The 12,369-nt window shown below is 37.8% G+C and overlaps 1 pseudogene across 2 annotated transcripts; it reads left to right on the top strand.

The window, feature by feature from the left end:
• The first annotated feature begins 7,793 nt into the window (after positions 1–7,793).
• On the top strand, positions 7,794–11,803 carry LOC145052409 (putative pentatricopeptide repeat-containing protein At1g10330 pseudogene; annotated as a pseudogene). 2 transcript variants are annotated; one of them, XR_013684059.1, is made up of 3 exons: positions 7,794–9,215; positions 9,586–9,644; positions 10,293–11,803. The product of XR_013684059.1 is annotated as a putative pentatricopeptide repeat-containing protein At1g10330 pseudogene, transcript variant X1 (transcript). The 2 variants fall into 2 exon arrangements; XR_013684060.1 differs by lacking the exon at positions 9,586–9,644.
• Positions 11,804–12,369: the final 566 nt, after the last annotated feature.

Raw genomic sequence — 12,369 nt, 5'->3', positions numbered from 1 at the left:
TCAAACATGTTATCATAAAATAATATCAGAGTGTAATCCCAAAGATTTCCTGTGTGGAAAACATAGTGTGATGTGTTGCAATCGAGCCAACACTTTCCTTTGAAAACAAAGTACCTAAAACCAAAACTGAAAACCGTAAGCACGAAGCTTAGTGAGTTCCCCCATCATACCACATACCATATAACAAACATATTGCCAAGCAATTCTAGGTTGCCCAACCTACCCTTTGGTCCTTATGACCGGATACTATCTAGCATACAAGCACATAACTCGCGTACTATAATACATAACCAAGAGCCATACATATATCATAATCAGTAAAGATGCTATGTGCCAAACATAGTCTTGCCATTATGCCACGGGCCGCCACGTGGTCTTTCTTGCCAAGCCGGGGGCCACCCCCTTGATCTCACAGACAAATGCCAAGAGCCACCTCTTGGTCTTCCATGCAAGCATCACAAAGACAACTAGCATACATACTACTCTACTTAGCTGATCAGCATATAGTGTGCCAGGAGCCACCTCCTGGTCTTTCATATATAATAGCATACAGTGTGTGACAACCCGAAATTTCTATCTTATACAAACCTTACGTTTCAATCTAGTCAAACTTACTTCTACTAACTTTTAGCACTTTTGGTGTCCGTTTGAGCATTCTGAGCTTATGTCTTCAAAAGAATAAGTAAAAGGAAGTGTCCATTGGAGTGGTAACCCATCAAACTAGCCCTATCCATCATCATAAGGAGTTTACGCCAAACCATGTGGGTTTACGCCCGTAAACACATGGTGGCTGTAAACCCCTAGTATATATATGACACTTGGTCATTTTCACCCATTCTTCACTTCTAAGCTAGAGAACTCGAGATTCTCTCCCAAGGATCTTCAAGTTTTCCTTCCAAACTTCACTAATGTAACCAAAATCTTCCATCTTTGTGTTAATTACATCACTTCTACTTGATTTACCTTTGAATCCATCCACAATTCCATCTTTTATGCTTAGATCTTCAAGATCCTCAAGAATACCAAGAACAATTGTGTGTTTTGGGCCGAAAACTCCATTTATTAGCCTTCAAACTGTAAGTCCTTAACCCCTTTACATGTTTATAAGTTAGTATTATGGATTAGGGGCTTGAAAACATCAAAAATCAACCAACCAAGGGAGTATACAGCCAATGCAATCTTCCTTGGCCGTAAACTCTAATAAAGGGTGCATAGTTGCCATACATTCCTTCCTAAGGCTTGGAACTAGGCATATAATACCTTCCCTTTGAGCTAAGGACCTTAAACATCGATTTGGTACAAGACACCATGGGTTTACGGCCGTAAACTCATAAGGGCCGCAAACCTTAGGCCGTAAACTCATTGAGAGTTTACTCCTGTACCGTAAACTCCAATGCACACCCCTACAACCCTTAGATGTAACCCTATGATCTTATAACACTTGAATCAAAGTGTTTTCCATGTTCTAGGGTGTCTTTACTTGCTTAATTAGTGTTATAATCACTAATTAGATACATATATGTGTCTTTATATGTTAAATAGGATCATTGTGTGTATGTGTGTTCAAGTCTTCACTTGACACCTAGCACCTTATCCAACACTTTCATCCAAACCACTCACTACAGGTGATTTCATACCCCTTAATGAACATTTTAAATGCTTTTATGTGGGGGGGGGGGGGAATACAACTTGAATATCATAGTTATTATATCAATCACATGTGATTAATAACTATCAAACATATTGATTTACTATACTTTCAAACTGTTTTACCAAAAAAGTGACTTCAAACTACTTATCAAACTCTTTTACATGTTAAACTCTTTATCAAATTCACTTTTGTATACCAAACCTTTCTTTTACAATTTTTGAAACTTATATATTGTTAAAACCATGTCTAATACATATATAGTTATATAAATAAGGTTTGAAGGACTTAGGACTGATAACTCCCTTTACTTCTTGTTCCTTGTTTGGTTGTGGACTTAGAGTACCCGGTTATTTGTCCGAGTGTCGTTTGATCCTTAGTTATATATTATGTATATATGTGTAGATATAAAGACTTTCATCTTAATTCAATACATTCAGTCATACAAACTAGTCTACTATTAACTATAATAGGTATAGTTAGGGATATACTACTCATTACTTCTAGTTCAATGAAGCATACAAAGAGTCAGTTCATTCATGAGTCAATACTTACTATTATGAGAAACTATACAATTATACTATGATGAGAAACTATACAACTATACTATGATGAGAAACTATACAACTATACTATGATGAGAAACTATATGACGATACTATGATGAGAAAATATACGACGATACTATTATGAGAAACTATACAACGATACTATTATGAGAAACTATACAGCTATACTATGATGAGAAACAATACATTCACTGCACTAGTACATACATTACATATACAAGTATACTATAACATAAATGTGAACCACTGTTTCGGGGCATGTCTTCAATGAGGGAGAGTCTGAGTTTGCGTATAGATCTATACTAGATTGACTATCCTACACCTTGCTGCTAGCTATAGTGGGACCTGCAGGTCTATGGGTGCCAAATGTCATTACTTCCGACGTCTTTCATCGTCGTGTTTATAGTCGATAGTATGGTACAATTAATCACATAATACCTTGATATAAATCTGGTTTAAGGTAGTTAGTACAGCAGTAGTTACTATAATGCAACACTGCAATACTATATTAATTTCCCCTTTACATTCACTTTATGATCATTTCACATAAACAATACTATATAAACTATATTTTGATAATGATAGTTACACTTGGGAAAATTATACACTTTTACAAGAAACAAATATACAAAACAGTCGTGCCTTGGTAGAAGGCTACTTTTAGTAGAACATATAGGATTTTCTAGGAGTTACAAACAGTTACAAACATTTACAAACATTTACAAGCATTCACATACTTTTACTACAAACATTTACAAACTCATACTTCAAATAGTGTCACAAACATTTTGATGAAACACAATGACACTAAAATACTTATGAACTCACCAGCTTTAAAGCTGATAAACTCTTTCAAAATAACTTGTATTATCAGGTAGACAGGTACCGATGCCAGCTTTTGAGAAGATGGGTCGCATTCAAGACTCATCTTATATTTTGATTTACATTTTTGGTGTCATAGAAACTATACAGAACACACTTGTATTAAATTATATTATTAATGCAATGGATGATGTTGTTTGCTTGTTTATTATTATGCTGTGTTGTGATACTGTACATGACGTCCTCCACCCCCGAACGTTTCCGCCGTTTTGGTTTTGGGGTGTGACACAGTGCACCAGGAGCCACCTCCTGGTCTTCCTACCATACATACTAACATACTGTATGTCAAGAGCCGCCTCCTGGTCTTTCATGCATAATGCCTAGGGCTAAGCCCCAGGTCTTCTTATCATACATAAACTAAATAGGAAGGCATTGGTGCCTTAGAACCATACAAACAGTGAGGAGACTCACCTCACACTGTTGAAGTCCTGCGGATAAAGTTGTGGCTGCTGGATAACAGATTTCTGAATCCGTCAACATCAAAATAACACCCAATTAATAATTGGGCCAAATGTCATTACTTCCGACGTCTTTCATCGTCGTGTTTATAGTCGATAGTATGGTACAATTAATCACATAATACCTTGATATAAATCCGGTTTAAGGTAGTTAGTACAACAGTGGTTACTATAATGCAACACTGCAATACTATATTAATTTCCCCTTTGCATTCACTTTATGATCATTTCACATAAACAATAATGTATAAACTATATTTTGATAATGATAGTTACACTTGGGAAAATTATACACTTTTACAAGAAACAAACATACAAAACAATCGTGCCTTGGTAGAAGGCTACTTTTAGTAGAAAATATAGGATTTTATAGGAGTTACAAATAGTTACTAACATTTACAAGCCTTCACATACTTTTACTACAAACGTTTACAAACTCATACTTCAAACAGTGTTACAAACATTTTGATGAAAACAATGACACTAAAATACTTATGAACTCACCAGCTTTAAAGCTGATAAACTCTTTCAAAGTAACTTGTATTCTCAGGTCATCAGTAGACAGGTACCGATGCCAGCTTTTGAGAAGATGGAGTGCATTCAAGACTCGTCTTATATTTTGATTTACATTTTTGGTGTCATAGAAACTATACATAACACACTTGTATTAAATTATATTATTAATGCAATGAATGATGTTGTTTGCTTGTTTACTATTATGTTGTGTTGTGATACTGTACATGATGTCCTCCACCCCCGAACGTTTCCGCCGTTCTGGTTTTGGGGTGTGACACAGTGCGCCAGGAGCCACCTTCTGGTCGTCCTACCATACATACTAACATACTGTATGTCAAGAGCCGCCTCCTGGTCTTTCATGCATAATGCCTAGGGTTAAGCCCCAGGTCTTCCTATCATACATAAACTAAATGGGAAGGCATTTGTGCCTTAGAACCATACAAACAGTGAGGAGACTCACCTCACACTGCTGAAGTCCTGCGGATAAAGTTGTGACTGCTGGCTAACAGATTTCTGAATCTGTCAACATCAAAATAACACCCAATTAATAATTGGGCCCCAACACATATCCATAAGTTCATGCTTGGGGTAAAACACTGCTTTACCCCTATCTTAGCTTGATTCAAGCCTAAGGCCCAATCCAAGGCTCGAAAGTCAACTATGAGTCAAAGCCCAACATTTGGCCCAATTTTCCAAATTAGGCCCAAAAATTTACATGGTCTTATTCTAAGGCCTAACCATTTAGTCCAGTCCAAACATTTGGCATTTTTAATGGCCCAATATCTCATAATCATAAAGACCCAATTATGGCCCATCTATGGCCCAAATTTCCAAATTAGGCCCAAACCCCTTACATGGGCCTTACCCTACAACCCATTAAATTATTCTAGTCCATATGCTTGATTTTGGATGGCCTACTAATAGCCCAATCACCAAAGCCCAATAGAATGACCCAACACAAAGCCCAAGTGAAATTAGGGTTTCACATAAAATGACAATTAAGGTTAAGTGTTTCTCACTTAACCCATTAAGGACTTAATACATAAAGTCCATCACTCTACTAGATAAGTCATGTGGTGTGATTGATGTAATTCACAATTCCATTCCAATGACCCAAATGTGGGTCCCGATAAGTCCAAGGTCCATATATCCAAAATTTGGGTTTCTAACCCAACCATAACCCAATAGGCCCAAAAGTAAAGTCCTTAGATCCATTAGGGTTCATTAGGCCTATTAGGGTTTCACTAGGCCCATTAGGGTTTCGCTAGTCGGGCACCACCCACTACTACCTCGGGTAGTGGTGGTCAACGGTGGTTTATGGCGGCGACCACCACCTCACAGTGGTGGTTAGGGTTTCTAGTCCATTTTTGTCCCAGCATCCAAAAAGTCACTACACGCAAACAAAAGCACACCGCCATCCAACACGACGGTTGGTGGTGGTAGCCACCACCCTACGGCGGTGGTTTGAGTTTTCTTATTATTATTCTTTTTTTTTTCTAATTACAATTTTACAATGAAATAACCTAAAATAAACAGAAACACACACTCGAAATAATCACACACACAACCACCCTTGTGGTGGCCGGTGGTGGTACATGGCGACAACCACCATGGTTGGCTACCAACTGACTACTCAACTTGATCAACAACACAAAAACAAACAACTCTTGAGATGAACACGAAAAAGAAACACACCCATCAGAATTCTTATGGCAGTAGGCGATGGTTGCGCGAGATGGCGGCAGCAGCGGTGACAGTGGCTTCACAGCGGAACAGTCGCTTGGCGGTGATAGCAGCGACGAATCCAACAACAGCAACTCGACCGGTCACGCCGGAGAAAGGATATAGCTACACTCGGTGGCTCGACCGGTCAGAAAAACGCAACTAAATGGCAACTGTGACCGTGATGCTCACACATGGCAACTGAGATGCTTACCGGAGGTGGGTTTGCTTCCTCTACCCACGACGTCGGGAAGTCACGACGGTGTTTCATTGGCACGATAGCAAGTGGCGGTTCACGATTACGATGTCCTGCAGTCACGGTGGTGGTGGTGCTTCGCTGGCGGAGTGGTCGCTTGGCAGCACGTCTGACTGGAAAACAAATGAAGAAGAGTGGTGGCGGCTGACAACTCTCACATGTCGGTTGAGGAACCCTTGCTAGGGTTAGGGTTTGTAGGGGCGACGGGTTTTATACCCGGTCACATGAGGTCTTTTGCAATAATTCCATTTCAGTCCCTCCCATCAAATTCTTTTCAACTTAAGCCCAAAAACTACCCTTTAGCCCCTGATTCCATAATTTCCTTTCATAATAAGTCTCGAAATTACCAATCAGCCCCCCTAAGCCTTCAAATATTTGCAATTTAAGTCCATTAATTACCAAACGCACCCTAACTTCTGAAACCCTTTCAAATTAAATCCAGAACTTACACTTTTAACCCCAAACTTCTAAAATTGTAACAATTAACCCTCGGGACCAATACCTTGCTATATTATTATGGATTTTAAGGCTACTATTAATTTATCAATTTGCTCCTTTATTTTATTTAATAAACGAGGTGTTACAACTCTCCCCCACTTAAATTAGATTTCGTCCTCAAAATCATTCCTTACCATTCCTTACGTGCCAAACCACTCAAGTAACATGATCACCATCTTGGCACACCCTAGCCTTCCCAGAGCAGCCATGACCAATCTTCGTAAAGCCCTAAATCCGCAGGTGAACGAATTCCTCACAACGAGAGCACATATACTTCGTCTGAAATCTGCTGTCTCGAGATGGTCTGAATCCTTGACAGACCACTCATATTGAATCATTATCGTTGAATCCAATCCGTTTATCCCTCAACTGACTACTCAAATTTTAATAGCTCGAGGATCCCACTATAAAACAGGATCACATACCTAATTATCCCTGCAGTTCATTTAGCATAACCCAAGCAATTTGTTATTCCATCCAAACTTGCAACCTAAACACAAATAATAATACTGCCAATCGCTGAAACTGTCCAAACATTAAACTGCCTGAAGTAGTATGCACATGGCTGCTTGCCAAAATCTACCGAGACCTCCTTGGTCTTAATTTGTTCACCAATCATCTGAAATACCGGGTTCCGGCCCGGCTGCGGAGCCAAAGGACTCCCTACTTAGTTGACTCACATGACTTCTGCACGAAATCCTTCTCTGGAACTAGTTTCCACTAGTTATCATGCCACTGTGACTCTAACAACTTTATGATCTAACTGATTGGGTCCTTGCGTCGAATCTTGTCATCATCAAATCCAAGACTAAAAGTGATTTCTACCTGACCAATGGTAGCCTTATATCAGAAACGACCTCATACAGTCCATTGCTTTCCCTGATCTTATATCCGTAGAGGCGTTCCAACGGTCGTATCGTTGGCTCAATCAGATCTAATCCATTTGGGTAAATTTGAATTCTAATCCGTGGATTTCCATATCCTCACTACTACACCCGAACTGGTGGGTACTACTGTTCCTTCCGCATCCTAACAACGTACTCATGCTATCTACCAACCTAGTGAATGCTACGGCTACACCCGCAGACTTACAACACTCTATCACTATCTGCCGACCTCATGAATGCTACGGCTACACCCGTAGACTTACAACATCCTAACACCATCTGGCTGTTAGTGAATGCCACGGCTACCCCCGTAGTCTTACAACACTTTCCATACCATCTGACTGTTAGTGAATGCTACGGCTACCCCCGTAGTCTTACAACACTTTCCATACCATCTGACTGTTAGTGAATGCTATGGCTACCCCCGTAGTCTTACAACACTTTTTATACCATCTGACTGTTAGTGAATGCTACAGCTACCCCCGTAGTCTGGCAACACCTTCCATATTGGGTCGAACACACACTCGACCTAACACACAATCGAACTTGAGTCCTAGCTGGACCTCTAACCTGGTTCCCTAAACCCGTTATCTGGTGCCAAGGAAAACGTGAACCAAATGTTGGAACGTTTTATGAACTCCCAACTCACCCAATCCTCAATCAAGAAGTTTTAGCCTGAGATGTTTACTCTGATAAAAAGAACATGTTTTGAGATGAAACTCTGATTTGATATAACGATTTTGGTTTATGAATGAAATGGTTGATAATTATGGTTTTTATTAATGATTTTAAACGGAATTTTTGGATCGTATTTTTGGGATGTTACATTTTTCCTCTCTCGATAGAGCATTTATGCTAGTAAATATTTGAGCTCAAACTCTATATCATATGAAAGGGAGCTATTGATTAAGCGCCCATAATGTTATGTCTTAGAGCTCGTACTGTAAATAGTCTAGAGTAGGGATGAGCTTTTTAACTGAAAAACCGAAACAGAGTCAGAACCAATTGGACCCAAATAATGGTATTTGGTCCGGTTTTCGGTTTTCAATTTACGGCTTATTTGGTTTTCAGTTCCGGTCCGGTTCCGATTTCGAACACCTTCTTAGATGACACATTTCTTAGTAGAACCAAATCAAAACCGAAACCAAGTATTCAGTTCGGTCTGATTCTAGACCGGTTTACATGCCTAATATAAAATATACATGGTAAAGTGATTATCGTTAACACCGATGATGGAAAAACATCAAGTTGTTCAACTACAAAACTGCAATTAGAGACTTGTGTATAGGCCCAACCTACTCCTCAAATTTTCTTAAATAGTGTTAATTTTTTTTTCATATAAATACAACCATTGAAAAATACTTGGGCTACACTTAAGTTTCTATGTCCAAAGAAACAGTCTAAATTTGAAAGATTGACAACCCAAACAAAAAGAGCTAAATGTAAAAAGATAAAAAAATACAACAAAGGAGTCTAAATTTGAAAGATTTGACAACCCAAACAAAAAGAGTTAAGTGTAAAAAGATAAAAAAAAAAGAACAACAAAAAGCCCAAGAGGTTAAACACCCTCTTAATCAATTTGAGTCTTGGGATGATACAGATAAGCTGATGAGGGAATGAAAAAGAAACAGGCACATGCCACTGTCCAGCGGCACATAGCGCCTCACCCTCACGACCCTGCTCCACCCACTCCCATCGACTTTTCCGGCAGCCTTCACTGCCACGCCGGCAGTTCCACAGCTTCAGCGACTTCCCTCTGAACATGCAAGAATGCAACAAGTAAGCATTAAGCATTTAAGCAAAGTTCTTAGAGTTATTTCAATTATGTGTCATTTTCTTGAAAACTTGAAATTAGCAATTAGGTTTATTTGATTAAGGTTAGCATGTAGTTATTACTTGTTGAAACTTGAAATTAGTTATCTTCATATCTTGATGTTGAATTATTGATGAAATATTGAAATTGGTTGTAGGTTTGAGTTTCCAAAGTTCACCGGTAGGTTTCTGAAATTAGTAATTGAGTTTTGTTGTCTATCTGTTGCCTAAAGTTCCAATCTCATTGACGACAATTTCACTTGTCTAATTGTCTTGCTTACATGTTGAGTTTTGTTGAAATCTTTTTGCTTAAGTTGTTTAAATATTTAAATTTAAGGTCCCATTGGGTCTTTTTTTGGACAAGAAGCTCCAACTCCAACTCCAAGAATGAAACAAGTAAGTTACTAAAAATCTAAAAGTAGTTGTTCTTTTGCTTTGAGAAGTAGAGATTTATAAGTTGTCTTCATGTCTTGATGAAATATTTGAAAGTAGTTGTAGATTTTGGCTTTCCATTGATGAAATATTGAAATTAGTTGTTCTTTTGCTTGTAGTTATAGACAAATTCTTTATTAGATCCGTCATGATAATACCTTGTTCTAGTTAGTTTTATGCATTTAAAAACCAAACTTTTTTAAGCTATGATGCATATTACGTTTAAGATCGACTCACATATTTTCTATGGTTAGTATTAGTTGAGGGATGAACTGTAGAATGAAACCATGCAGCTTTGAGTACATAATTTTGAATTAATAGCATGTAAAGTTAACATGATGCTTATTGAATTAATAGAATGTAAAGTTAACATGTCGGAAGAAATCATTGCTATCTACGATTTCGTCACTGCAAAATGACAAAAAGCCCATCTACAATTTTGATAGCTATATATGTAATTTTTTTTTTTGGATATTCTTTTTAAAAAAAATATAAAAATAGGTGAAATTTTGTCGTTTCTATTTTCCTTATTAAAATTCAGAATCTATGCTTGCATTTTAAAATTTTTAATTAATAATTAAATACGTATCTTATACTGTCTCGTTACTTCAGCTGACCATCCAATGAATTGGCTCCGGGATGTTTCTCTCGCCGGAATCTCTACTGCAACTCCTTCAACGTTTCATCAAAAACTCCATCCAAATCAAGCAAATCCATTCCCTCCTCATCATCAGCGGTAATCTCCTCCCTAACCCTAACCCTAACCCCAACTCATCTACCTTCAAATGGATACCCACCTTACTCTACAACACTCTCATCAGAGCTTACCTCAATATCCATCTCCCTCACACTACCTTACTCCTTTTCACCCACATGCTTTCCCATAACATCCCACCAAACCCCCATACTTTCCCTTCACTAACCAAAGCCACCGTTGCTGCTTATACAACCCCTTCCCTCATCGCTAAACCCCTTTACACTCAAGCCCTCAAGCGCGGAGTATTATCAGATCCCTTTGTACAAACATCATTCATTCATTTGTATGCTAAAAGCAACTGTCTTTCCTATGCACAAAAGGTGTTCGATGAAATGCCTGAACCATGCCTTGTTTCCTGTAACGCTATGCTTGATGGGTTTTGCAAGAATGGGGATATGGGTTCTGCTGTTTCCTTCTTCGAATCAATGCCTGTGAGGGATGTTTATTCATGGACTACCATCATCAACGGGTACAGCAAGAGAGGGTGTTACGACACTGCAATTCGGTTTTTTCAAAGGTGTTTAAGAGATTGTTCTGTGAAAGCTAATGAAGCTACATTCGTTAGTGTACTTTCTGCTTGTGCTCATTCTGTTACATTTGGGAAGCAGATACATGGGTATATTATCAAGAACGAGAATCAAATAACTCCCTTTATCGGGACATCACTGATATATTTATATGGGAAAACGGGTCATTTAGATTACGCCACAAAAGTGTTTGAAAGTATGTTGAAAAAGGAAACATGCACATGGAATGCAATGATTTGTGCTCTATCTTCACATGGAAAAGACAAAAAGGTTTTAGAAATGTTTGATAAGATGAAGATTGAAGGGTATCATCCAAATGAAGTTACTTTTGTTGGGATTCTTGCTGCTTCTTCAAATTGCAACCTTATAAATTTAGGTTTAGAATTATTCTACTCAATGTTGCCTCAATTTGGTGTTGTTCCAAAAATGGAACATTATGGATGTGTGGTTGATTTATTGGGTAGATCAGGGTTTTTAGCAGAAGCAAAAGATTTCATAAGTAGGATGCCATTTGAGGCTGATGCCTCTGTTTTAGGTGCTCTTTTGGGAGCTTGTAAACTTCATGGGGATATTGATTTAGGAAATGAGGTGGCTAAAAGGCTTCTTGAGGTAGACCCTCAACAATGTGGTCAATATATAGTTTTATCGAGTCTTTATGCTGATGTTGAGAATTGGGGTCATGCTGCCTTTTTGAGGAATGTTATGGTTGGAGTAGGTGTTCATAAGCCTCCGGGTTATAGTGTGGTTAACTCAATGTAAAGAATTAGTTTGTGCACATTAACGAATGTTAGGGTTGCATGTATTAGATTTTTAGTATTAACAAAATAGTTTCTTTAAAAGAGTTGACTTCGAATATATTATGAGTCATGGGAAAATGTAGTGTAAATTTGAAGCTTGGTACATGGATTTTCATTTACCATAGGCATACGAAAAGTCTACTTGAAGGCATGAAAGAGAAGAGAAATGGGTTCTTTTTCTTTTTATTTTATTCCAAAATAAAATAACAGTAATATTTAGTTGCTACTTGCTACCACTCCTTACAAAATTACAACATAGTATATAGATGCTATCATTATCTTATCCTATATGGCTTTAAAAAAAATCCTATGTACATCCTTAACAAAATGCCATGTCATTTAGTGTAGTTAAATACTACGGAAACTAGAGTGTTTTGTTACATAAATTGAGCAAGAATTTAATATTAGTTTTTGAAATAAATAGTTGATACGCATTGAACAAGGCGACAAGAATTCAAGAAGTAGTAGTTTGTGACCAATGGAAATAGGAATAAAGTCCATCTTAGGGGTGTTTGGGATTATTTTTGATGTTAAAAATTCTTTTTGTAAAATGATTTTTTGGTTAGGGACTTTTTTCAAAATATAGTCATTTTTAAAATGTGTTTGTA

The sequence above is a fragment of the Lactuca serriola genome, chromosome 5, assembly GCF_051521515.1.
Source record: "Lactuca serriola cultivar US96UC23 chromosome 5, Lser_US96UC23_V15, whole genome shotgun sequence".
Taxonomy (NCBI): Eukaryota; Viridiplantae; Streptophyta; class Magnoliopsida; order Asterales; family Asteraceae; genus Lactuca; species Lactuca serriola.
Note: the sequence above shows the minus strand (reverse complement) of the source record. Positions and strands in the feature narration are given on the sequence as shown.